This window comes from Girardinichthys multiradiatus, unplaced genomic scaffold (assembly GCF_021462225.1).
Source record: "Girardinichthys multiradiatus isolate DD_20200921_A unplaced genomic scaffold, DD_fGirMul_XY1 scaffold_26, whole genome shotgun sequence".
Classification (NCBI taxonomy): domain Eukaryota; kingdom Metazoa; phylum Chordata; class Actinopteri; order Cyprinodontiformes; family Goodeidae; genus Girardinichthys; species Girardinichthys multiradiatus.
Window position 1 is genome coordinate 101,827 of NW_025917679.1, and position 27,988 is coordinate 129,814.

At 39.7% G+C, this 27,988-nt stretch overlaps 1 pseudogene; it reads left to right on the forward strand.

The window, feature by feature from the left end:
* LOC124865132 lies at positions 1–25,460 on the forward strand (annotated as a pseudogene).
* Positions 25,461–27,988: the final 2,528 nt, after the last annotated feature.

The following is a 27,988-nucleotide window of genomic DNA, read 5'->3' on the forward strand; positions in this document are numbered from 1 at the left end:
ACAGCAGCTGATCTTTGACCTGAGCTGAACCGCTTTCAGAGTGAAAGCAGCTTTCAGACTCAGAGGACCGATGATGGAGAAGAAGTCCAGGAGTTTCTCTTCTTCTACACAGACCTGGTCCAGACAGCAGAGAGCTGCAGAGTGAAGAAGTTCATGAGAAGAAGCTGAGTAAGTCCCTCTTTGTTCCTTCAAGTCTCCAAGCAGAGATTTAGTCTCCTGATGAGACACGAGTCAGATCACTTGAGACTGCAGAGCAACAGTCTGTGAGTTGATGAGGAGCTGCAGGTTGTTCCCAACACGAAATAAATCCCACTCTACACTTCCATCCCATCTGCTGCTGCTTTCTGCTCCAACAGACCAACTCTGACTGCAATGTGCTGTTGATCTCTGGGAAAACTCTCAGACTGGAGTCCTGACATCACATCCTGGTGCTGGACCGGACTCTGATACTGGACTCCAGTTTAAACTTTAACTGGTTTTATGGCAGATCAGAGTTCATGTGTGTTTGGAGCCTCTGTTGGTGAAGGTGGAATAATGCTGACTCATCAGTCAGTGACTGCAGGGGGATTTCCATGAAGAAGATATAATAGGAGCCAGTGAGCGCCCCCTGCTGGTTTCTGTCAGTGTTGTTGATCAGAGATGATGTTCAGCTGAATGATGAGTGTTTCCTCCTCAGATGAAGGTAGAAGGTGTGAACTGAGCAGCATGGATCAGTGTGAGGACAGAGAGGACAGAGTCCCTCCCTCTAAAACCACTCTGTGTGGAGAACATGAGGACCAGAGCAAAGTTCAGAGGTCAGATCACCATCTCTAACTGTCCAGGACTCTTCTCCATGTCAGAGCTCAGCTCTCACTTCACCAAACCATCTTTATTCACAGGAAACGATCAGAACCACAACCTGGACCAGAACCCAGCTGTGTGTCCTTAAAGAGCAACAGGTCAAAGGGTCTTCAGATTGATTTTAAATCAGCTCAACGTTCAGCTGCAAACAGGTGAGCTGTTTTTAAATGTTCAAACTAATTAGTTGAAACTAACTTCATTCCAACATATTAATGAGAAAACAACTCTTTCTCACACATGTCTGTGTTCACATGTGAAGCAGTGTGTGATGGATGCTAAATCATGGAAATAATCAAACCATTGTATTATTGTGATGATATGAAATGATCTTGTTAGATGATATTGGAGCTAAAATCAGTTGTTCTTCCATCCAGTTGAATCATTCTGTATCACCTTGTGTCACATTAGTTCATCAGAGTTGGTGCTTCTGCAAATCTTAAGGTGACTGCACATGTAGGCAAGTCATGATGCTGATTCAAGGATTAGATGTCAACTAAATAATCCAAACTAAATCTGATGGAAAACATGATCTCTCACTGTTATCTGCAAACATCAGTGAAATCAACAGCTTCTAAAGTACATTTGTGTTCATTCAAAATGATCATCAGTCTTATTATCAGCAAACTGCTCCACAGTCTCCTTCAGCAGCCACTAAATGTCATCAACAATACAAGATCATCTACGTGCTGCTGTGATGAAGTCTGATGATGAGAACAAGATGAATGTTTTAGAGGAAATTTAGTGTGGATTACTTGATTTATGAAAGGTCCTTGAATGCACCACCATGGCCTGTATGACCATAAAAAGCTTCCAGAAACTCATAAATGATGAGCTGAGAATAAAGCTGCTGCTCTAAAGGGGTTCCATCATCAGTTTAAGACTAGAACAAGTAAAACAAACGACAAGAAGATAAATGAACTTGTTTCTCCATCAGCAGTTCTGACTCTGATCCAAAGGAAGAAAGTTTGTCAGGATAGAAGATCAGAACACATCAAACACTGTTCTACAGAAAAACTTTCTGATTATTGTTCAGTTCCTGCTACCAAACCAAAACATCATCCCTTATTAATGATCATCAGTGCTAATTATTAATCCATCATTAATATACGGTTTACAGTGAAACCAGGAATATTTGGATCCTCTTCAAACAAGAGCCACTGTGAGACACTTTAGAGTTCTGAGCTTCAGGGTTTAACTTTAAATACATAATTAGACTAAGTTTGACTTCAGTGTTTTTCCTTCAGGATCCAACAGACCCTCAAACCAGAACCAGAACCCAGCTGTGTGTCCTTAAAGAGTGATGCTTCAAAGGGTCATGGTATTGATTTTAAATCAGATCAACGTTCAGCTGCAAAGAGGTGAGCTCTGTCTAAATGTTTTAACTGTATGAAACTGAACTGATTCATTTTAAAATGTTTTGATTACACATTTTTATTCCTATTTATGAAACTGTTTGTTTTTGCTGGAAGCTTTTCCACAAATTCAGTCTCCAGTGAGTTCAGGGTAAACATTGTTGGAGGTGTTTCTAAGTGTCTGTAGTTCACCTGTTGGTCCAGCAGGGGTCAGGCTTATTCCAGCTGAAGACATAATTCAGGTTGACCATTTTAAAGAAATAATCAATGACAAAATAAGTGTGTTCCCACTTCAGACTCTAGTGGATTTTTTTGTTCCTGAATTTGTTCTTCTGATGTTTTTCTCCCTCAGTTTTAATTAATATGTTGAATCAGATGACTTTTAAAGTGAAGAACTAAAGGAGGGCAGATAATACAAGATAAATGACCAAATTAACAACCAACCCTTTTTATCTGATCATATTTAACTTATAGGTTTAAGTGTGAGACTGTAAATAAATAGAAATGCACAAATGTTTAAGGCAGGTTTTTTACTGCTGGTGAAGATATGGAGCAAAAACTAAATAATTCACCTGTAGAAATACCTGGACTGTCAGGATCTGCCATTTTCATTTGGTTTGTTTACTTTTTCCAGTTAGGTCTTTTTTGTTGTGCTTCTGTTTAGTAGTTATGTTTATATCCCTTAGTTAGTAGTTCATTCACCCCTTGTTGTTTGGTCCCTTTGGTTATTATTTTACTCAGTTGTTTATTCTTCCTCGGGTTTATTATTTCTACAGTTTTCTTTGTTTATTTCTCTTCTTTGGTTAGTAGTTTTTTGCCCGTTACTCTCGTGTTTGTTTTACTGTCTAGGTCCTCGCTGCGTTCTTGTCAGGTTTTCTGTTTTTCCGCCCCACTAGTTTGTTAATTCTTTACCCTAGATTCCCTTTTGTTGTTGTTTTTATTAGTTGTTCTTCCCCAGCCTTGCTCATGGGTTTAACTCCCCCTCGCCTAGTCGTTATATTTTGTTTTCCCAGGTTATTTATCTTAGTATAGTTTTTGGTTAGTTCCTCTTGTCTCACTTCTGTCTGCAGTCAGTTATATTTTGTTTCTCGTTTTCCTCCAGACTTGGTTGTGTTATTTTGTTTATGTTTCGGCTAGTTTCTTGTGTTCCTGTTTCGCCCAGTTAGTATTTCTTATGTGTTTTATGTTTAGATTATTTATAGTTTTCCTTAGGTCTGTCCCCCCCCATCAGTCATTGAAACAGAGCAGCTGCAGCCTCTGATCACAGACTTGTATTAGATTTACTGTTCCTTCAGTAGGGTTAGGGTTAGGGATGCTAAAGGTTGGGAAAAACTCATTTTCTAACAAACTACAACAGGAGCTGGAGCTGTGCAGCTTAATGTAACTGAAGGATTTTAAACACATTTGAAGGAAAAAATTACTGAATGGCTGTTCCTGTTTTCAATGTTTTATTATTATCGTCTGTTTATGTTTGATATTTTCATTCGTGTTGTATGCATTGTTAAACCTAATATATTGAATTGATTTTACATGATATCACTTTTGTTCAAAGTGTTTCCGGCCATAGAAGCAGGGAAGCTCTTGTGGAAATCCCAATTGCTGAATGTCTGCAGAGCGGTAAGAGATTTCTCTACAGATTTAACCTACGGATGAATGCTGAATTTATTTCAGTCTCGAGCAGAAAAATAAATATTTCAATGCTTTATTGAATTTGTTTTATTATTACTAATATTTTGTCTTCCTTCAGGGTTTTTTTCCTCAGTTTGTCAACTTGAACTTAAATCTGGTCTGAAGAAGAGGTTCCAGTGTGTGTTTGAGGGGATCGCTAAAGCAGGAAGTCCAACTCTTCTGAACCAGATCGACACAGAGCTCTACATCAGAGGGAGGGACTGGAGAGGTCAATGATGAACATGAGGTCAGACAGATTGAAACAGCATCCAGGAAACCACACAGACCAGAAACAACCATCAGACAAGAAGACATTTTTAAAGTCCCACCTGGAAGAGATCAACCAATCAGAACAGTGATGACAAAGGGAGTGGCTGGCATTGGGAAAACAGTCTTAACCCAGAAGTTCACTCTGGACTGGGCTGAAGACAAAGCCCACCAGAACATCCAGTGCATATTTCCATTCACCTTCAGAGAGCTGAATGTGCTGAAAGAGAAAAAGTTCAGCTTGGTGGACCTTGTTCATCACTTCTTTACTGAAACCAAAGAAATCTGCAGCTTTGAATACTTCCAGGTTCTGTTCATCTTCGATGGTCTGGATGAGAGTCGACTTCCTCTGGACTTCCACAACAAGAAGATCCTGACTGATGTTACAGAGTCCACCTCAGTGGATGTTCTGCTGACAAACCTCATCAGGGGGAACCTGCTTCCCTCTGCTCTCTTCTGGATAACCACACGACCTGCAGCAGCCAATCAGATCCCTCCTGAGTGTGTTGGCATGGTGACAGAGGTCAGAGGGTTCACTGACCCACAGAAGGAGGAATACTTCAGGAAGAGATTCAGAGATGAGGAGCAGGCCAGCAGGATCATCTCCCACATGAAGACATCAAGAAGCTTCCACATCATGTGCCAAATCCCAGTCTTCTTCTGGATCACTGCTACAGTTCTGGAGGATGTGTTGGAGACCAGAGAGGGAGGAGAGCTGCCCAGCACCCTGACTGAGATGTTCATCCACTTCCTGGTGGTTCAGACCAAAGTGAAGAAGGTCAAGTATGATGGAGGATCTGAGACAGATCCACACTGGAGTCCAGAGAGCAGGAAGATGATTGAGTCTCTGGGAAAACTGGCTTTTGATCAGCTGCAGAAAGGAAACCTGATCTTCTATGAATCAGACCTGACAGAGTGTGGCATCAATATCAGAGCAGCCTCAGTGTACTCAGGAGTGTTCACACAGATCTTTAGAGAGGAGAGAAGGCTGTACCAGGACAAGGTGTTCTGCTTCGTCCATCTGAGTGTTCAGGAGTTTCTGGCTGCTCTTCATGTCCATCTGACCTTCATCAAGGATGGAGTTAATCTGATGGAAGACCAGAAAAACATTTCTATGTTGTCTAAGTTATTTACCAAACCAAATCTAACAAGTCTCCATCAGAGTGCTGTGGACGAGGCCTTACAGAGTCCAAATTGACACCTGGACTTGTTCCTCTGCTTCCTCCTGGGTCTTTCAGTGGAGACCAATCAGACTCTCCTGCAAGGTCTGCTGACAAAGACAGGAAGTAGTTCCCAGACCAATAAGGGAACCGTTCAGTACATCAAGAAGAAGATCAATGAGAACCTGTCTGCAGAGAAAAGCATCAACCTGTTACACTGTCTGAATGAACTGAATGATCGTTCTCTGGTCCAGGAGATCCAACAGTCTCTGAGTTCAGGACGTCTCTCCACAGATAAACTGTCTCCTGCTCAGTGGTCAGCTCTGGTCTTCATCTTACTGTCATCAGGAGAAGATCTGGATGTGTTTGACCTGGAGAAATACTCTGCTTCAGAGGAGGCTCTTCTCAGGTTGCTGCCAGTGGTCAAAGCTTCAAACAAAGTTCTGTAAGTTCTGGCAGAAATTGGGTTTTGATACGAGGAGCTAAAACCAGGAAATAGTGACTATTATCCTGGATGTTCTGCTCAACAACTAAAGATTTATTAGAAAGTGTAAATGTTAATGTTCAACTGTCAAGCACTTGTCAAGTTGTTTTAGAATCTATTTAACATTTTTATTCCAGAGGACCCGACTGACACTTAGAAACTGGAACCAAAATGGTTCCTTTTTTGACATATTTTGGTGATCCAGACCTTACTAAACAGAATTATGACCCTTGATGCAGCACAAATGACTCTAGCTATGTCCAGGAGAAGGTATATTCCCCTATTTGAATACACCCTTGACCTATGCATTGCAAATTCCTGGCTGGTCAACAAGAAGGGCTGTGGCCTTCTCAACCAAAGATTTATTTCTCCAAAAAGTTTCTGCCTTGCAGATGCCCATAGCCTTAACCAAGAAAGTAAGCCAGTATCCAAAGTTGCAATCCAAAGATAAATCCTATGCCCTAAGGCTTTATCAAGGTGGAAATGACAGAAATGCAATGTTTTCTCGTCTTTGAATACTAACCAGGAATGCTTTGTAGCATATCACCAAAAGTAAATATCTAATGCTCAAAAAGCAGTATTATGACACCTGACAGTGTCTGTTATACAAAATAAACATCAGTATCAGCCAAAATTGGAATCGGCCTAAAAACTGAAATCGGTGCACCCCTAGTTTTATTCCATCAAAATTGTTCTTATTCATTTTGATCTCTGTCTCTTCAGATTGAAGAACTGTAACCTCTCAGAGAGAAGCTGTGAAGTTCTGGCGTCAGTTCTCAGCTCCCAGTCCTCTAATCTAAGAGAGATGGACCTGAGTTACAACAAGCTGCAGGAGTCTGGAGTGGAGCCGCTGTCTTCTGGACTGAAGAGTCCACACTGCAAACTGGAAACTCTCAGGTCAGAACATTATAATGCATTCATTAGTCTGAACATAAGTTTGATACATGTGTGCCTTATGAATACACCTTTGTTTTGTACCCGAATACATGCAGAATGTTTATATGTGGAACTAATTTCCCTTTTCCACTGGCTCTATTTGGCCCGACTCGGCTCCACTCGGCTCGCTTCGTGAGCATTTCCATTACTGTTATTTCAGTGCCGGTACCTACTTTTTTGGTACCTCGTTCTTAGCAGGGCTAAGTGAGGCCGGGTCTGTACTGTACGTGAGTTTAACAAATGGCTTTTCACTGATTGGCCGTGGGCGCGGCCAGCCGTAAGTTGACTAGTGTAAAAAAAAACAACCGCCATATTCAAATGTGCATTCAAGCGAGTGAGAGAAACATATGATGGAGTCTGCACAGTTATCTGGAAAAGTCACCCTTTGGAGCAACAATGAGGTGCAAGCTTTTCTGGCGATGTTAGGATTTCGGTTTATATCTTCTTCGAATTGAAGAAGAACCCCAATATACTAGGCTGTTGAAAAAACAAAACAACTATAAAGTGATTGAAACATGTTTTATTCTCAATTATGGTCACAATCTGATTTAGACATTTCTAAAGATCAACTTTGATCGTGTTCAAGTGGTCCTATTGTTGTATAATCTATCCAGGCATTGCCCATGCCTGCCGCCATGCCTGCCGCCACTACTGCGGATGCAACCAAATCTCGAGTCAGTTCTATACTTTATACCTTACTTAAAATTTTGAATAAGACTGTATAAATTGAATTCAGAAAGATTATTTGTTTACTTCTGACCAACGTAAAGCAAAAAAAAGAACATGTTTTTATAATTTATTTTTCTTGACTGAAGTGTAGCGAACACCCACAGTGTTTGAAGGAGGAGTAAATATGGATCAGAACCTGTGGTCCAATCTGGAATAGTGTTATGTGGAAACATCATTTAGTTTTCCACTATTTGCAAACAGCTGCAGGATATTTTCACTAAAACAACAACAGGTCATGTTTGCAGCTCAATCTGTACAGATTAAAACATCATTCAAAGTTTAAGTGGGTCACAGAACATAGAAATTTGTCTAAATCACATTTTGTTCTGTTTTAAGGTGCCCTAGTCTAAACAGTTTTATTATATTATCTAATCATGATGAGAAAGTAAGAGTCCATATTAATATGAAAGCTTAACAATTATTATTTATAAAAGAGCTCAATTGGTCCTGAAATGATTAATTTACTGTAGTAAAACATATGACCTGTATCTTCCAAAGCAAAAGCAGCTCCTCTAAACTCATTACTTCCTCTTGGTTCTGCACCTGGAAGCACATGAAAAACATTTTAAGTTTTCACCATAATGAATCTCACTGGAACATTTCTGACAAGATCAAGTTAGAATTATTTATGATTATTTTTAACGAGTGTTCATTTAATAAACTAGGTCTGAACCTTGTTACTTATTGGTTACACTTAATCACCACACTCGGTCTTCAAGCAGCCCTATCTGATCCACTGGACACAAAGATTTTATGGCTGCTGCTTTGTTCTGGCTCTTTTCCAGCAGTAACCTGGTCTGGTGGCTAAAGCTGCTACTGAAGGGCTAAAAGACCAAAAGTGTCTCATTCAGGGGGAGTTGCCGCATGCTGTATTTAAAGTACTTTATAACATCCACATTACATTACATACAATCAGAGGACAATTTGTCGTCTTCATTTAAGAACCTGAACAGTGACAGTTCAGAATGTAGTTGAATCTAATTGCTGGTATCTTACACTGTGTAAATGTTTGCTCAGTGGTAGCGCCAAATAATAAGCAGACATTCAGAAGCAGATGATAACTATACTGGTGCAAAACATTATGGAGATATCATGAGCCTATAGATAGCATGATTAAAATTATTTTGTTTACATTAGGGATGAGTGATTATATTTCTCTTCCATGAATCATAAATAACAAGATGAGCGTGATAAAATAAATCACATTAACCGTAATACAAATAAACTCCAACTGAACACCAAAAACGGACATAATGGCTGGGATTGTTTTCTTGTTTAAACATTTAGTTTTGTGTTTGTTTCAATGAGATCATAAATAAAATAAATATTTAGTTTAAATCCTAGTGACATATTTATTTTGATAGTTATAGTAATTATGATTACTAGAGCAGTTTGTATTAGACCTTTTTTGGTGGTGGTGAGGGGGTTGCAGGGAGTAATCCAATTCTACAAATGTTATTCCTGTTTTTTTCAATTGTTTTTGATGCAGATAAATCTGAATCTGATTTCAGGTGGGTCCAGTGGCCCCGTCCAACCTCTAGCTCCGCCTCTGATCTTTTTTAAAAGTGATTTAAAAATACTGTGATTAATTTAAAAAGATATATTTTTTAATCATCACTTTAATCCTCACAATAAATATCAAAAAATATTGTGATAGTCCATATTCCCCATGTCTAGTGTCCACTACGGTATCCTGCATGGGACACAATTCTCTGCTCTTTTCCTCTCACTCTGAGGGCTTTTGTTAAAACTATGTAGCACAGTTGGTGGTGTCACATTCCGGAGGTTTCCCCTTTCATTCTTCCTTTACAGAAACACATCAGTCATTTTTCAGTAACTGAGAAAGGTTTAGAACAGGGGTCCCTACATCCCTCCTCCACTTAGATGTTTCAAATGTCAGAGATATGGACACATAGCTGCAGTTTGTAGAGGACAGCAAAGGTGTCATATAGGGGGGTGAAGTTAGAAAGAAGGTGGCAGAAATCCAACAAGTAAAAGTGGTCAACAATGTCAGTTATGCAGACGTATTAAAAAAAGTGAAGGGACAGAGAGTAAGAGTAGAAACAGTCAGAGTTCAACAAGAATTAACTCCAAACCACATGTAAATGGAACAAACAAATAGAGAAGTAACAGTAGAAAAGATCATGCTGTTCATAGCATATGTGATCAACTGTTGGGACCAATTACAAACCAGATTCCAAAAAAGTTGGGACACTAAACAAAGTGTGAATAAAAACTGAATGCAATGATGTGGAGGTGCCAACATCAAATATGTTATTCAGAATAGAACACAAATCACAGATCAAAAGTTTAAACTGAGAGAATGTATCATTTTAAGGGAAGAATATGTTGTTTCAAAATTACATGGCATCAACAAATCCCAAAAAAGTTGGGACAAGTAGCAATAAGTGGCTGGAAAAAGGAAATTGAGTATATAACGAACAGCTGGAAGACCAATGAACTCTAATTAGGTCAATTGACAACATGATTGGGTATAAGAAGAGCCTCTCAGAGTTTTAGTGTCTCTCTGAAGCCAAGATGGTAAGAAGATCACCAATTCTACCATTGTTGCACAGAAAGATAGTGCAGCAATACCAGAATGGTGTTACCCAGCATAAAATAGCAAAGACTTTCAAGTTATCATCATCAACCTTGCATAACATCATCAAAAGATTCAGAGAATCTGGAACAATCTCTGTGCGTAAGGGTCAAGGCCGTAAAACTCTACTGGACGCTCGTGATTTCCGGGCCCTTAAACGTCACTGCACCTCAAACAGGAATGCCACTGTCAAGGAAATAACAAAATGGGCTCAGGAATACTTCCAGAAAGCATTGTCAGTGAACACAATCCACCGTGCCATCTGCCGTTACCAGCTGAAACTCCACAGTGCAAAGAGGAAGCCATTTCTAAGCAAGCTCCACAAGCTCAGATGTTTGCACTGGGCCAGGGGTCTTTTAAAATGGAGTGTGGCAAAATGGAAGACTGTTCTGTGGTCAGAAGAGTCACGATTTGAAGCTCTTTACTGAACACTGGGATGCCATGTCATCCGGACCAGAGAGGACAAGGATAACCTAAGTTGTTATCAACGCTCCATTCAGAAGCTTGCATCACTGATGGTATGGGGTTGCATGAGTGCTTGTGGCATGGGCAGCTTGCATGTCTGGAAAGGCACCGTTAATGCAGAGAACTATGTTCAGGTTCTAGAACAACATATGCTCCCATCTAGACGTCATCTCTTTCAGGGAAGACCCTGCATTTTTCAACAAGATAATGCCAGACCACATTCTGCAGCAATCACAACATCATGGCTACGTAGGAGAAGGATCCGGGTACTGAAATGGCCAACCTGCAGTCCAGATCTTTCACCTATGGAGAACATTTGGCGCATCATAAAGAGGAAGGTGCGACAAAGAAGGCCTAAGACGATTGAACAGTTAGAGGCCTGTATTAGACATGAATGGGAGAGCATTCCTATTTCTAAACTTGAGAAACTGGTCTCCTCTGTCCCCAGACATCTGTTGAGTGTTGTAAGAAGGGGGGATGCCACACAGTGGTAAAAATGGCCTTGTCTCAACTTTTTTGGGATTTGTTGACGCCACGTAAATTTGAAACAACATATTTTCCCCTTAAAATTATACATTCTCTCAGTTTAAACTTTTGATCTGTGATTTGTGTTCTATTCTGAATAAAATATTAGATGTTGGCACCTCCACATCATTGCAATCAGTTTTTATTCACAATTTGTTCAGTGTCCCAACTTTTTTGGAATCCGGTTTGTAAAACACAAATCAGAAAAAATAATGAAAGGAGCAGAGAGGTTTTTTGGGATAAAGCATGTAACATGGGAGCACATTATCAAAATACTAGGGGGAGATGGGAAACCTGGAAAAATGGGGGACAGGGAGGTATGATCATTTTACAATGAAACGCTAGACGTTTTGTTTTTTTCTTTTTTTACCATGTCCTGTCCGGCAGAGTATCGCCCAGAATTGTTGTCTGAGTGCCAAGAAATTGCCCAACAGATTTACTTTCACAAGCAAAGCATCACAGCTATTGCTTTAAAGCTCTGCTTGATATTTATAGAACAAACTTTATTATAAACTTCTTTGGGAATATTTCAATTGTTACGGACACGGAGACTGAAATGAAAAGGAAAAATGAAGCTCAAGAAAGAGAGAGATGGGGAAAAAGGGGAGAAAAGGAGGAAAGAGTGGAGGAGAGAAAGAAGAATAAAGAGAATACAAGATTACACCCTGCTTGCTTATACACCTACAGCTGTTTTTTTTTTTGTTTTTTTTTAACAAATTAGTACACGGTAATTCTGAATGTAAAATGTACTTAGTGAGAGGTGCAGCCCAAAATAGAACATCTGTGTATCTGTCAACACCTGAAGCTTAACACCTGTGAGTATGAGTGTGGACGCGCTTTTGTATACAAGGTTTCTCCACAAAAATATGCAATAGCGAGTGTGAGGACCCACAGGCCTGCCCCATGGTCCCTGGACGGACACTGAGGAGAACTGAGTCACAGACATCTAAAGGCCCCCCAAAGCACAAGAACCCCAGGAGAACCACCGCCGGGACTACCGCAACCCCCCCAGAGAAGAGCAGTGAAGAGTCCCAGGGGAACCACCCAGCAGCGACAGTGCAGAAGCCCCAGGGAGCTGCAGCGATGAGTCCACAAGCCCCGCCGGCAGCCGTCCACGCCCGAGCAGATCCAGCCATGGACCCAAAGGCCCAAGACCCCCGGACACACCTCCCCCCAAGCAGAGGCCCGACAGAGCCCAGGGGGCCAGGCCCCGGCAAGCCACCGGGAGTGAGCCAGCCCACACCAAAGCACCCGGCCGCGGACATCGAGAACCACAAGTACACCAGTGGGCAGAGACTCCAACCACCAGCAGGCGGTGTGGCCGGGAGGAAGCTGATCCAGGAGAGGGAGCAGTTAGAACCCAACCTGTCGCAAAAAAAAAAAAAAAAAACAGGCACACACAGTCACAATCACCCACTCTCACCCTCATGCATACACATAAAATCACTCACACCCAACAAGAAGGATAACAACAATGGACGTCATACACTCACTCACACTCCCCATGCATACTCTATACTCTCAGGTCCAGGCGCCTGTACCCCCTCAGGGCAACCAGACCCCGGACCCAGGAGGTAGTCCGCTTCCCTCCTGGGGCAGAGGCAGGCAGACAGCAATGTGAGATATCAGCACCAGGAAAGATGAAATATGCTATATAATGATATAATCTCTTAGTGAGTCATCAAAAGACGTTATTTTAGCATTATATAATAAAGTCTGGGAGGAAGCCGTTGTAATACTCATACGAAAACCAGGCAATTATCGACCAATTGTTTTAACTTCTAACATATGCAAAATTATGGAAAAAATGATAAATAAAAGTTTAATATACTATATAGAAAAGAAAGGATACCTGTCAAATTATCAGAGTGGTTTTAGAAAAGGAAGAAATACAATGGATCGAATCTTGTGTCTTGACCATGAAATCAGGAAAACTCAAATTAACAGAGTGTGTTGTAGCTGTGTTTTAGACATAGAAAAAGCATATGGTATGATGTGGAGAGAGGATTTACCTATAAAACTGAAATAAATAAGAATCAATGGTCGAATGTTTAAGTGGATAAAACATGTCCATCAGAAAGAGAAATACAGGTAACAATAGAACAAAATGTTTCCAATAAATTTTTCATAGAAAGTGGGATGCCACAAGGGAGCGTAGTGAGTCCTTAATTATTTTCTTTCATGATAAATAATATGTTTGATGATACAGATACGGTGGTGGGACGCTCACCTGCTGCTGATGATGGGGATTTGTGTAAAAGAGGGAAACATTTAGAATATATAGTTAATAAATTACAATTATCAATTAAGACTATTGAAACGTGGTCCAATAAGTGGGGATTTAAATTTTCAGTTGATAAAACAAAAATGTTATTTTTTACTAGAAAAGGTGTAAATTATGATATTGTGCTCAAATTATTTGGACAAAAACTTGAAAGCTTAAAACAATTTAAGTTCCTTGGCATCTGGTTTGATGATAGAATAATATGGAAAGTTCACATTCAAAAAATCAGAGATAAATATAAAAAGATATTAAACATTATGAGGTGTCTAATTGGAAGAGACTGGGGAGCAGATAGGAAATCATTGAAGGGTATATACACAGGATTGATTAAATCAGTATTAGATTATGGGAGTATTGTTTATAATTATGTTTCAAACACATCTTTAGAAACATTAAATACTATTTAATATCATGCAATGAGAATTATTACTGGAGCATTTAAAACAACACTTACGGGATCTTTATTAGGAGAGATAGGAGAGCCACCATAAAGTATCAGAATGGATGAGTTAGCTTTAAACTAATCGGCGAAATTTAAAAAGGCATGAACAAAACCATCCAACACAAGAAGTGCTAAAACCATGCTGGGAAAAAGACAAGAGGTAAACAAAACGTTTTGGTTGAAACATAAATCAGAAAGCTGCAGAAATTCAGATCAATAATTTTAAAATCAGTCCAATAGTACCTTTGCTAATCATAAGTCCATGATTACTTACAGAACCAATAGTAGACCTGGAATTATTAGAAAAGAAGAAAGGATATAAAGATTTTTTAGATTTAGATAGACTTCTAGAATACATTAATAAATATTATGGATATGTTTAAATATAGACATATGCATCAAATAATATACATTACTCCTGAGTTTGAAGCGAAAGTAGAAAAGAGAATAAGTAATAATTTATCAGTATACACAGGAGAAATGATAGCAGTACTACCAGTACCAGTACTACTTGCTCTTCAGTGGATCGAAGTTAATCAAAAGATGGCAAAAACAATGGGAAGAAGACAGAAAAGGCAGAAGGTTTTATAGAAGTATGAGAAAAACTGCAGAAATGAGGAGTGCTGGAAGGAACAGGAGGGAAGAAACAGTTATAACACAACTCAGATTTGGGCACACAGGATTAGATATTACTTTATTCACAATAGGCAAAAATAATACAGGTAAATGTGATTATTGTGGAAAAAAAAAACTGTTTTGTTGTCAAAAATATAGTACTGAAAGAGTTCAGATAAATAATAATCTATCCAAAATGAAAATCAGATTGAATCTCTTTAAATTATTACAGAGGAATGTAGACCTCATACAGTTTGATCTACTACTAGTCACCACACAAAGGAAGCAATTCCCTTTAAGGATCAAAAGCCATCAGGCGAGTTGACTCCTTCCGTCACCACTGGCCCGTTATAAGAAGAGCTTGACAAAGCTGGAGATCTTACTGGGAGAAGAAAACCTAGAAGATTTACTGTCCCATTTAGAGGCCCATCTGTAGTGCTGCTACCCAGGTGTAAAAAACACACAGAGGTTTCCATGGAGACGTGTTTTATCTACTTGTTTTGGTCCAGTCAGCTGCCAACGGTTCATCATATATTTTCCTCTTTTGCTGGAGGAGAAGTTGACTGTTTTGAGTTGTTCACAGATGCATGACTACTCCCCTATTCATCGATGTCTTGGACGAACAACAATAAATAAATTCATTTATGTCGGTACATTTATAGTCTGGACAGAATAATTAGGTTAGAGGTTATCTAGGATCACCACTGTTAATCCAACGTTTTTAAATGTACATTGCATACAAGGTTCTGTTGAAGTTCTGATGCTGAGCTGTGTTTGAATGCTGACCACATGTGTTTTAAACTGTGAGCACTCCAGGGCAAAGTTTATTGAATGTCTGTGTTTTTACTGTGTTTAATTTTCATCGATTGATCTTAAATCACCTGAGGGTTCAAAGTTGGATTATTGAAGTTATTTGAAGTAAGTCTAAGATCCGAGCTCCACTCCGAGCTCGTCTCTTCATCGTTTTATGCTGCTGGTTCCCAGGTGAACTTTTATGACCCTTTCTTTTAATCACCTCCTCGTGGCGTTTAAGAGCAAATCCACATTTGCTGATCTGAAAACACTCTCAACGGGAATAAAGACTTATTGCCTGTTTCTTGTTGTTTCATATTACAAGTGAACCCAAAGCTTTGATTTATTCCCACTTCTGCCCATAAATTGCTGGTTTGATCTCCTTTAATACCCAATGTGCTTTCTTTATGAACTAATCAAAATGTGCCTTTCTATTCTTGATTATTAATTTACCCCATCAGTAGATTAGTGAATGTCTAGTTAGGTTAATGTTTGTTGGCTGAATAGTTTGGTGTAAGAGGAATTTATTTTGTTCAATAAATTTTCACATAGATAAAGAGAAGGTGTTTCTGCTTATTTTGTGTAAAAGTGATTTTCTGTCAACTAAGGTTTGTGCTTGTTTCACCGCTTTTCGGTAAAATGGTTGATAACACAGTTACATTTAACATGGTTTTGGTTAACAATCATTAATGATTAATGACAATTAATTATTTGTAATTAATAAGTGCTGTTAGCCCAATAATCACAAACCCCTAGGTGGATCTATAATTTCTATTCATGGGGAATGATTTTGGTTAGAAATTATTATTAAATATGATTTTTTTGTTTAGATTTTTTCATAAATAATCATATTCAAATAATCATAAATTATTTTACATCATTTAAAGTTTAAGTGGGTTACATAACATAGAAATTTGTCTAAATTACATTTTGTTCTGTTTCAGGGTTCTGACATGCATTGCATTGCTTTAGAGTTTCTGAGTTCTTATGTAATGAAGCAGTTTCATCTGTCTTGTTTAATACTATAAGTTTTATTCCATCAGAATTGTTCTTATTCATTTTGATCTCTGTCTCTTCAGATTGAAGAACTGTAACCTCTCAGAGAGAAGCTTTGAAGTTCTGGTCTCAGTTCTCAGCTCCCAGTCCTGTAATCTGAGAGAGATGGACCTGAGTAACAACAAGCTGCAGGATTCTGGAGTGGAGCTGCTGTCTTCTGGACTGAAGAGTCCAAACTGCAAACTGGAAACTCTCAGGTCAGATGTTAGTACACCCCTTACATTTTTGTTTATATTTTATTATATCTTTTCATGTCACAACACTGAACATATGATACTTACAACATAAAGTAGTCAGTGTTCAGCTTGTATTTCAGTGTAAATGTTCTGCCCCCTCATAATATCCCAACACAAAATCATTAATGTCTAAAATGCTGGCAACAAATTGAGTACACCCCTAAGTGGAAATGTCCAATTTTTGCCCAATTAGCCTGGTGTCATGTGACTCATTAGTGTTTCAAGGTCTCAGGTGTGAAATGGGAGCAGGTGTGTTAAATTTGGTGTTATCTCTCTCATTCTGGTCACTGGAAGTTCAACATGGCTCCTCATGGCAAATAACTCTCTGAGGATCTAAATAAAGACTTGATGCTCTACATGTAGATGGTCTCTACTATAAGAAGGTTACCAACACCCTGAAACTGAGCTGCAGCACAGTGACCAAGACCATACAGCAGTTTAACAGGACAGGTTCCACTCAGAACAGGCCTCACCACGATCCACTAAAGAAGTTGGGTAAACCTGCTCAGCATCACATCCAGAGGTTGTCTTTTGAAAATAGACATATGAGTGCTGCCAGCATTGCTGCAGAGGTTGAAGGGTCTGCATGGCTCTTATCCTAGAGAGGTGCCGCTTTTAAAGATGATGCACCAGAAAGGCCCCAAACAGTTTGCTGAAGATAAACTTATTTGGTTCAAATTGTGTCAAGCGTTTGGAGTAAAAGCTAAGTTTGTCTTGTCTACAGTCATGTACGGTAGTGGAGAGTCAGGGTTTGAAGCTGCAGGAGCACTGCTGGCTGTGGGGAGCTACAGTTCATTGAGGGAACCATGAATGCCAACATGTTCTGTGACACAATGAAGCAGAACATTATCCCCTCTCTTTGGAAACTGGGCCGCAGGTCCGTAAGTCAACATTATAATGACCCCAAACACACCTCTAAGAAAACTACAACCTTGCTAAAGAAACTGAGGTTAAAGGTGCTGGACTGGCCAAGCATGTCTCCAGACCTAAACCCTATTGAGCATCTGTGGGACATCTTCAAATGGAAGGTGGAGGAGCTGAAGGTCTCTGACATCCATCAGCTGTGTGATGTTGTCAAGGAGGAGTAGATGAGGATTACAGTGGCAACCTGGAAAGCTCTGGTGAACTTCATGTCCAAGAGAGTTAAGGCAGCGCTTGAAAATAATGGTGGCCACACAAAATAGTGACACTTTGCATACAATTTGGACATTTCACTTAAGGGTGTACTTATTTTATTTGGCAGTGGTTTACACATTAATGGCTGTGTCAAGTTATTTTAAGGGCAAAGCAAATTTACACTGATATTCAAGCTGCACACTGACTACTTTACATTGTATCAAAGTGTTGGATCTTTAGTGATTTCCCATGAAAAGATAGCATCAAATATTAACAAAAATATTAGGATTATTTAACTTTTATGAGATACTTTATGTTTATAGAATCATTTTGTTATTGATTCCAATGTCAAAAGGTGTTGCAAATGTGTATTTTAAATATTCCTCATCTTTTATCTGATTAGAATTTAAAATAACAGAATATTGCTGCTTGGTTCTGATCATTAATATTCAGATTTCTGGTTGCTGTTCTGTTCTCTTAATGTTCTTCCCTTTAGTAATAACTTTCCTTCTATTTCCATCATGATTTTTCTTTTACTGCTCGTCCCACAGTGTTTGAAGGAGGAGTAAATATGGATCAGAACATGTGGTTATGTGGAAACATAATTTAGTTTTCCACTATTTGCAAACAGCTGCAGGATATTTTCACTAAAACAACAACAGGTTGTGTTTGCAGCTCAATCTGTACAGATTAAAACATCATTCAAAGTTTAAGTGGGTCACAGAACATAGAAATGTTTCTAAATCACATTTTGTTCTGTTTCAGGGTTCTGACATGCATTGCATTGCTTTAGAGTTTCTGAGTTCTTATTTCATGAAGCAGTTTCATCTGTCTTGTTTAATACTAAAAGATGATTTTATTTAGTTTTATTCCATCAGAATTGTTCTTATTCATTTTGATCTCTGTCTCTTCAGATTGAAGAACTGTAACCTCTCAAAGAGAAGCTGTGAAGTTCTGGCCTCAGTTCTCAGCTCCCAGTCCTCTAATCTGAGAGAGATGGACCTGAGTAACAACAAGCTGCAGGATTCTGGAGTGGAGCTGCTGTCTTCTGGACTGAAGAGTCCAAACTGCAAACTGGAAACTCTCAGGTCTGAACAGCATTAATGACTTAATTACTGTGAACATCATATTGTTTTTTCTACCTGAAAACATGCAGAATGTTTATGTGCAGAACTAAGTGCTCAATACAATGTTCTGTAGGGTAACTTTAAAAAGTGACACCAAAACAAAAGAGTGAGAGCTGCCAGTTATAACTAAACTCTGCTATTTGTAGCATAGTTCTGTCCCCTTTAAGGTTTCTCCTGCACCTACAGTGGAAAAAGGACTGAATTAGAACTTTGTCAGTCTACCTATTTCAACAGCAATAAGCTTCATAGCTGCTCTGCACTGAACTGAATTCCTCTCCTGAAACATCAAGTTGAACGTAAACATCACTGGTTCTGGAGAAAAATCAGCTGAGGTCCAAATGGCTCCCTGTAGCATCCAATCAACCCAAACTCTGTACATCTCATAAAATACAAATTGGAGGAATCTCTTTCATTGGGAATTTTACCAACATCTGTTCATGCTGCATTCAGGTACAGCTGAGATTCTGGACTGTTGAAATATCAAAACTCTAAAGTGATTTAAACTTTTTTATTCTCAAATGTGGGCCCAGTCGTCAGAAATGTTGAACCCATTTCCAAGTGGCTCTGATTATGTATAATCTATCCAGCCACTGGCTATGCCTGCTTATACTACTTTATTCATTGAAACAAATTCAACTAAGTGTCCAGTCAATTATATACTTTCTACTTTTTAAGTTTTAGAACATAATAAAATCTAATTTCAGTAATTTAAATAGATTCTTCTTTCTGCTGACTGAAAAAAAACAAAAACTTTTTGTCTTATTTGAAGCAAACTGAAAACATACCAAACTGATTTTTATTTACCGTCCCTTAATATAAATACTGCAACTTTTATCATGACTTGTTCTGTAGCAGGTTGAACAAAGAACCTGAAATTTCAGTCGGACACAACAGGTGAATATTAAGATGTTCATTGAAATCTGTCGTTGTTGTTCGGCAGAAAACCAGCAGCAGGATCAGGAACCTCTGAGAGCAGACAGATCGGTTAGTGGCTGAACAGAGAACTGAGAATAACATTAAGCTCAGAGAAAAAGCCACTGACCTTCTCAGAACCTGTGGGAGAGCGAGGATGCTGATATTCAGCTCTAGGGTGACGTCACAGTGAGTCAGAGAGGCTGTGAACGGGAATCCTTGGTCTGACGTTATGATCAGATCCAGTACTGGGCTGACGGATCCGGGGGTAAGGCAGAGGGTGACAGTCAGGAGGCAGAAACAAGGTCGATGTCCAGAGATCAGAAGCCAGGGAGATATCCAACGAGGGCAAAGCATAGCAGAGAAATCCAGAGGGCAAAAACAAGATCAAGATCAGGCAGACAGGCTAGGAAGAACGCTGGACATTTACCACACAAGGCTTTCAATAATCTGGCGCTGTTTGTCAGCCAGAGGGCAGCTTATAAAGCCAGGTAAACAGGTGGAGCAGGTGAGGCATGAATAGGGAGCTGGCCGGGGAGGAGCAGGTGAAAACAATCCTCTGAAATCCTTCAGCACAGCGATGATCAGCAGGCAGACAGAGACGGTGCAGAGAAACAGACCAGAATCATAACATGTTCTGACTGCATGAAACAAGGTTGAGACAATTTCTTAGGTACAAATTATTTTGTTGCTACTGTTTGCTTTTGCCTTAATAAATAAATATGTTTAATTATTAGAGCGGTATTTGTGCTTGTCGGGCTCTTGTGGCTTGCTGTGACAGTTTCATTAGGACTGTGATGATTTTTGAATATTTTTATCATCACTTTTATTGTTATCACAATAAATGCCACAAAATATTGTCACAAATTGTAAAGTCCATATTCCCCATGCATAGTGTCCACTACAGTAGCCTGCATGGGACACAAGTCTCTGCTCTTTTGCTCTCACTTTGAAGACTTTTGTTAAAATAATGTGGTACAGTTGGTGGTGTCATATTCCAGAGCTTTCTCTTTTTATTCTTCCTTTACAGAAACACATCAGGCATCTCTCAGTAACTGAGAAATGTGTAGAATAGCTAAACGCTATTAGCTAGCAGTCAGCCCCATGTGATTGGCTGATTGTGGTCACATGGTACAGATGAAAGCTGGCTGTAGAGAGAGCAGCAAGCAGCCTGGTCTGACTACTCTGTTCAACCCAGTTACTGACTTAACGTTACACTGGATCACCAGGGTTTCCTGGTTAGCCACTCCAGACCTTAAAAAGATCTACATACCATGATGCAGCCACTACTGTGCTTCAACATTAGGATGGTGTTGTCGGAGCTGCAGTTGTTTGAACAAATCCAGAACAGATTCAGGAATCTGGAAGTTTCATCCAAGGTTAAAACAGATTAGGTCCAGAATTCACTTCCTGAAATCTGGGCTGACTTGTTTGGATTTTTTAATGATGTTACACAAGGAAGCAAACTCTTAAACCCAACTAGATGACTTTACTAAAAAATCACTCATGTGTGTCTTTTCTTTTAAACAAAGCTTAAAGAAAGTTACTTGTTGACTGTGTTCACTGTCATTTTACTGAAACGTATGCAAAATGCATTTTTCTTTTGATTAGAGTTTAAAAGTATGAGTTATTCAAATAATATAAGTTATTTTTATGGTAAAGTGTCTAGCATCATTTTGATTTTGCCTATGTATAATGCCATAATAACTGTATACATTAATACTGTTTATAAACTCTGTATTTACACAGTGTCGTGGGTTGTCGGGATTTTTTTAGCTTGTTTTCATAGAGCTGGGTGCTTGTTTCTCTTGCAAGATTTGGCAACATTGCTTTCAGCTTAAAATCTCAGTTGCAGTAATATTAATATTAATATTAATATCACCAAAAACATTTACTGCTTTTAACTCTGCTTTTAACCAATAACAATACTGGTTAAATCTTATTATTGTAACCCCTAGCTTATATATAACCCTTTCTCTTACATACTTTGAGCATTTCCTTAAATATAATGCATTGTAGGCCTTTTCCACCTTAGATTGTAATAATGACCTTTCTACTTAACGTTGTTAGTGTATTACATTTATACCTTTGAGGCTTTGCGCACCGTCAAAGTCTTAAACATTAAAATAACACGTGTATTTTTGTTGACTTTAAAACATAAAGTAAATGTTGTGTTTTGCTCATACCTGCTATTTACTACCGCCAGTAAACGCATCATCAGAGAATCTGGGTGCTGTTCATAGGGGAAAAGTCAACAGGGGTTACATTATTATAGAATAATATTCTTTGAAAAGTTTGCTATGATATGCCATAAGTGTATCTAGTCACCCAGCAAAATGAAAAGGAACCGTTTTGAATCTGTAACTTACTTTATTAAGCAGACAGCAGCTAATTGCCTCAATACAGGCTGACACTCATGCTAACACTGAAACGAAAAACTGGCAGAATCATCACTTTAATATTGGGCAAACGTTAGTATTAAACTAGCTTAGAAAGACAATATTGTCAAATGTAGCATTACATCTCGTTCCTAACACACTCACCACTACGCTCGTTGTAAATTATGTTGCTTTCAGAAAAATGCAGTTTAGACCCATTTCTATTTCTGGGGATTTTAAAAAGCCTCAATCTTTTTAAAAGTCCTGGTTTAGGAAGCCCAGGATGCGTTTCAATGCAAGTTTATCCTGGGTAATTTCACTTTCTCAGGGCTTTACTTTCACGGTACTCTGGTCTAGTAAAAATCACATTTTACTAGACATTTTTCTTGTTGTGCTGTAGATATCTGACAAGAGTTTGTCTGATGATAAAAAAAGTAAAATAAGTGTGTTAATCAGTGTTTAGTAGTTATTGAGGTTGTAAAGCAACAACTCTGGCCTGGTGCAGGTTGGTATAAAATTAAATGTAAACTAATATTTTAATCTTTTCCAGTAAAACTTAAGGATTAATAGAAGGTTTTAATTAACTGTATAACTCTAAAGCTGCTCATCATCTTCAATCATTTATCAGTTGAATCAAAAAATAAGTTATTAGCTAAAAATCTTTTAAAAATAGTAAAAGCCATCTGCTGGACTGAAGGTGTAGTGCAGTTTTATTTAAAATCTAAAGTCTTTTGTTTCATTTTGTCTCTCAGACTTAGATCCTGTAACCTCTCAGGGAGAACTTGTGAAGTTCTGTCATCAGTTCTTAGCTCCCAGTCCTGCTGTCTGAGAGAAGTTGACCTGCAGAACAACAACCTACAAGATTCAGGGGAGAAGTTGCCGTCTGGTTCAGACTGTACACTGGAAATATTCAGGTGAAGATTCATCAAACTGGTTCTTCTGGGTTTTAATGAGGAACAGTATTCTCTGTTTCACAAATTAAAATGGTTTAAATGCTAAGTTGATGATTTTCTGGTAAATTCTTCTGAGTCGTTAGTTTCTCAGCTGGAACAGACAGCAGTTAGTTCATCATCTGTTTCATTGTCTTATTTAGAATCATGTGGGACCAAGATCAAACGCTGTCCTGGTCCCTCTGACCCGACTCTGGTTTTATGGAACGTCTCTTTAAGTTCACTTTTCTAACCAAACACTTTAGTTCTGACTACTTACAGACCATTGACTCTTTTGGACCTTGTACAACCATCTACTAACCAATTCCTGGAAAGTCTATATACTCAAGATGGCCTCCAGAGATATACCTCACTTCAAAGAACAAAGCAGGAGGACACAAATAGCGACAAAGCAAAGACAGGAGAACCTGCTGGAGGCAGAACTGGACCCATTGAACAAACACAACATCATGCAGTTCCCAGTAGATGATTTTGTTGGTTCTCCAGTTTCTGGACATCAAACTGGATCATCTGTGTCCAGAGTAAAGTTACAGCAGAACATCAGAGATTTTAACCTTGTCTGCTTCTCTGATACATGGAGAACCCCAGTGGTTCTGGACCTCACCATGATACGGTCCAATTGTTTTACCCTGCACTGGGTGGACAGAACAGCAAAGGCAGGAACATCACCAGGTGGTGGAGTGTGTGTCATATCTAATAACAGATGGTTTGATGGTGAGAACATCAAGACTTTCTCATTCTGATTTAGCACATCTGGAGCATCTGTCCATCAGTTTACCTGCTCTGACCATCCTTCTGGATCAGAACATTTCCATCAGTAACTAACACAGCTGTCTATATTCCACTTCAGGCAGATAAAGATCTAGCTTTGACTGCACTACATGATGAGCTCAGTGAAGATCAGAACAGTCACCTGGATGCTGCTCCTATCATAGCAGAGGACTTTAATAGTTCAAGTCTCAGACAGGTCAGGACTCTTTGATGAAGATCTTTGAGCAGATGAAGCTGCTGCAGCTCATCTTGTCCAGGAAGCAGAGCTGATAGATGCTGAAGAACCTGCTTGATTGTCTCTCATATCATCAATCAGCTTCAGTCTCAGTGTGGATGTTGGACTAAATAAACCTTGATGATGTGAGTGTTCTTCAAACTGGAGATGAAGAACCAGACTGGATGGTGTCCTCCTCCTGCCTGATTCAAAAAGATGAAATGAAAAGAATGAGTTCAAACTGGGCTGAAACATGACAACTACAGGACAGAACTTTAGAGACGCTCCATTCAAATGGATGAGTCCAAATGTTGGACAGTTGTCTTCTGAGTGAAGAAGAACCGAGCCATGTAATGTCTGCTGTGGCAGAACCTTCAGTAATGAGACAGGAAAAGCCAGCTTGGTTGATTTGGACTCTTTAATGTAAAAAGTAGGAAATGAAGAGAATTGGGTCCAGAGGCCCGGCTGACTGCAGCTTGGTTGACCCAGACATGAGCCAAGGTTCCTCAGTCATGAGCAGCTTTATACAGCATAGTTCATTGTTAGCAACTGACAGACAGTACAGGCTGCGTCATGTTGTCTTGGTTGATTCTGCTCTATCAGTCTGGTTCCTCCCAAATGGACCAGACAACGTATGCAGCAGGTCACAGAGTCCAAATGACCCAAATCCAGTTCTTCCAGCAGCATGTCAGAGGGGAATCTGATCTGATCTATTACAATGTCCATGTTTGCTGCTGAAAGAGACTGATGGTCTGACCCTCCTCCTTTCAGGAAGCCTGCTGGAGTTCGATGGTTGAAACCAGGTCTGAGGAAGTGTAAGTGTGTTTTTCATTTGATTCATGACAACAAAGCAGCTCACATTCAACAATCTTCAAACTGTCCATCACTCATTCAGGAGTCATCATCAAAGTGTCAATAAATGATCAATAACTGCAGCTGGATTGTGTTTGTTCTCTCCATCAGATTCCTGTCAGCTCACAATCGACACAAACACAGTGAACAGAAAACTCAAACTGTCTGAAGACAACAGGAAGGTGACAGATGGGGAGGAGCTTCAGTCATATCCTGATCATCCAGACAGATTTGATTACTGGTTTCCTCAGCTGCTGTGTAGTGATGGTCTGACTAGTTGCTGTTACTGGGAGGTCAAGTGGAAAGGAGAAGTTGAAATATCAGTGAGTTACAGAAGAATCAGGAGTAAAGGAGACATTTATGACTGTTTGTTTGGATGGAATGATCAGTCCTGGAGTCTGAGCTGCTCTGATGATGGTTACTCTGTCAGGCACAATAAGAAGAAAGCATCAGTCTCCTCCTCCTCCTCCGTCTCTAACAGAGTAGCAGTGTATGTGGACTGTCCTGCTGGCATTCTGTCCTTCTACAGAGTCTCCTCTGACTCACTGATCCACCTCCACACCTTCAACACCACATTCACTGAACCTCTTTATCCTGGATTCTGGTTCAGGTTCTGGTCTGGTTCCTCAGTGTTTTTGTGTTGAGTCTAAAGAGTCTCCTCCTGTCAGAGAAACACTCTCACTGTTGAACAGATAGTTCAGTCTCTACATGTCTGTCTCTTTCACTCAGAAGCATTTTCACATTCAGTCGGTTTCTTTCTGAAACTCTTGGAAAAGATTCCTTGTAAACTTCGTCCTCTTCCAGTCCTTTAAAGATGGAAGCTGGGATTATTCCAGGATCCAAAGGTTTGGTTCTGTTTCCAGTCAAAGTTTCATTTAGGGTTTTTCCTCCAATGTGCTTCCAGTGCTATACCAAGACTGCTGCTGGAGTTGGTACTTTACTGGTTCTTTACGTCTCTTCCAGTAAATGTTTGATCCTGGCTCTTAATATCACAATCAGAAGAAGTTTTAACATTTCTATCTCCAATCTTTTCTGTCATGTTTCTTGTTTGTGTCACTAATGCAGTTTTTCTTCATTTGATCTGAACAGTTTTGTACATTAGTCCCAGATAAACAGGCTGCCTCCTCAGGATCTGTGGGCTGTGAAGCTCAGGGTTTCTGGAACTGATTTGTGATGAAAAATGATGACGTGAGTTGAGCTGCTGTTTTAACTGCCCAGGTGGTTGTTCAGTTCCTCACTCTTAGTATCTGCTATGTTTTAATGAGCCAGATGAGTCCTGCCTACATCAGAACCTGAATCAGGTATACAACTACCTTTTTATTGTATTCTCTTCCATCAACATCTGGATTAGCCGTGAGAAGGTAAAAGCCAGTATGCCTCGGAGATTCCTGAAGTTCTCTCCAAATGTACGTGTCGTCTTGGACTGCACAGAAGTTGCTCTGGAGACTCCATCATCCCTCACATTACAGTCCGAAACGTTCTCTGCCTACCAGAACCGCACCACTCTGAAAGGGCTCATCAGAGTTGCTCCCTGTGGGTTGATGACATTTGTTTCAGCGTTGTACGCAGGCTGCATCTCTGACAAAGAAATCACTAAGGTCAGTGGAGTCCTTCCTCTGCTTGAGCCGGCGGATGAAGTCATGGCAGATAAAGGCTTCCTCATTCAAGACCTCCTTGATGAAGTTGGAGCCAAACTGATAATTCCACCATTTAAGCATCCTGGCCAGTTTAGTGAGAAAGAGACAGAGCAGACCCAAGCTATTGCTCGGCTGCGGATCATTGTGGAGCGAGCTATCGCTAGAGTCAAGCGCTACCACATCTGGGACGCTCCTGTGCCGCTCACTTTAACAGGAACTGTCAATCAGATCTGGTTCAACTGTTGTTTTTTAGCAAATTATCAAGGCCCGTTTTGCTTTGAAGACTAAATCATTCATGCATGTGCTTTTCTTTCTGCTCTCGACGCTTTTTCTCTGTCTCCCGCACCCCTCCCATATCTGCCCTGCTTCAGCTCTGTGTCTTGTCTTCTTTTTGGAGCATCTTTTTGCATATCTTCCAAATTCTGAGTTATGGATTTGGTCAGCTGGTCTCTCAATGCAATTGATCAAATTTTCTCAAGGAGAAGACAGGGTGAAGGAGAGCCCAACTTGTCCGGGCTGGACGTTTTTCTCTGGATACACAATGGCAGAAGTGGAGGATTGTGTGTCTGTCAATAATGTCAGTCGAGGATGTGGAAGATGTGTATATAATTGGATGTTTGATATCAGGATTTCTGCTTTTTGGAGTCAGCGGTTACCTGGCATATTGAGAAATTCTGAGAATGTCAGCAGCTGTTCTGGCAATTGTGAGGCTGCCTGGCATGTGTGATGGGATCTTCAGAGCGATTAACACTCAGACTGAGATGTTACGTGAGCTGAATCGCAGACTGGATGTGATCCTTACACAGGATCGCAGGCAGGTTGCGGATCCTGTACTCAGGGGTGAAATGGGATAAATCTTGAAGAAAGTGGATCACGTTCCACTGCCCCCTCCCTTCCCTGAGGACATCTGTGGACCTGCTCAGAACTTTGTGGCCGGATGATGAACATTCCAACGTACCATCAAGGACAATGGCCTCTGTGACAGTGCTTCATGGACTCACTTGCACACAGACACATATTTGATACTACAGGCATGCAGAAGCAAAGCACAATTTGAACATCTATGATGTATTAACTAACATCTTGCACGTTTTTCTTCACAAATTGTAAAGGCAAACATATCAGAATGTTAAAATATCATTTGAAGGTTTATACCATGTCTATCAAATATTCCAAATAATTTAGCACACTAAATTAGGCTTCTTTATCACGACGTTTCTGTACTTCATATGTTGTAGCTAGCGGTTAGTTCGCTAAGCTATGTCTTTTCTTACCTTGATAGCTGTGGATATATTCTTCATGGAGGAACTTACACCCCTTGTCCAGTTTATTTGTTCATGAATTTGCCACTGCGATTGTCTCCGCATCAGCGAATGAAAAGGCTGGCAAATTCAGCAACCTTGTTGAGAAAATAAGAGCCATTTTTCCTTATTATGTCTGAGACCCGCAAAAACAGGAAGTGACCCAGCACCAGTAGACGCTACTTCCGGTTGTCGTGAAAAACGTCTTGATAATTTAACATTTCATAAATATTTGACTAACTTTCAAGTGAAAACTCTGCTTCTAATTCACACTTACTGA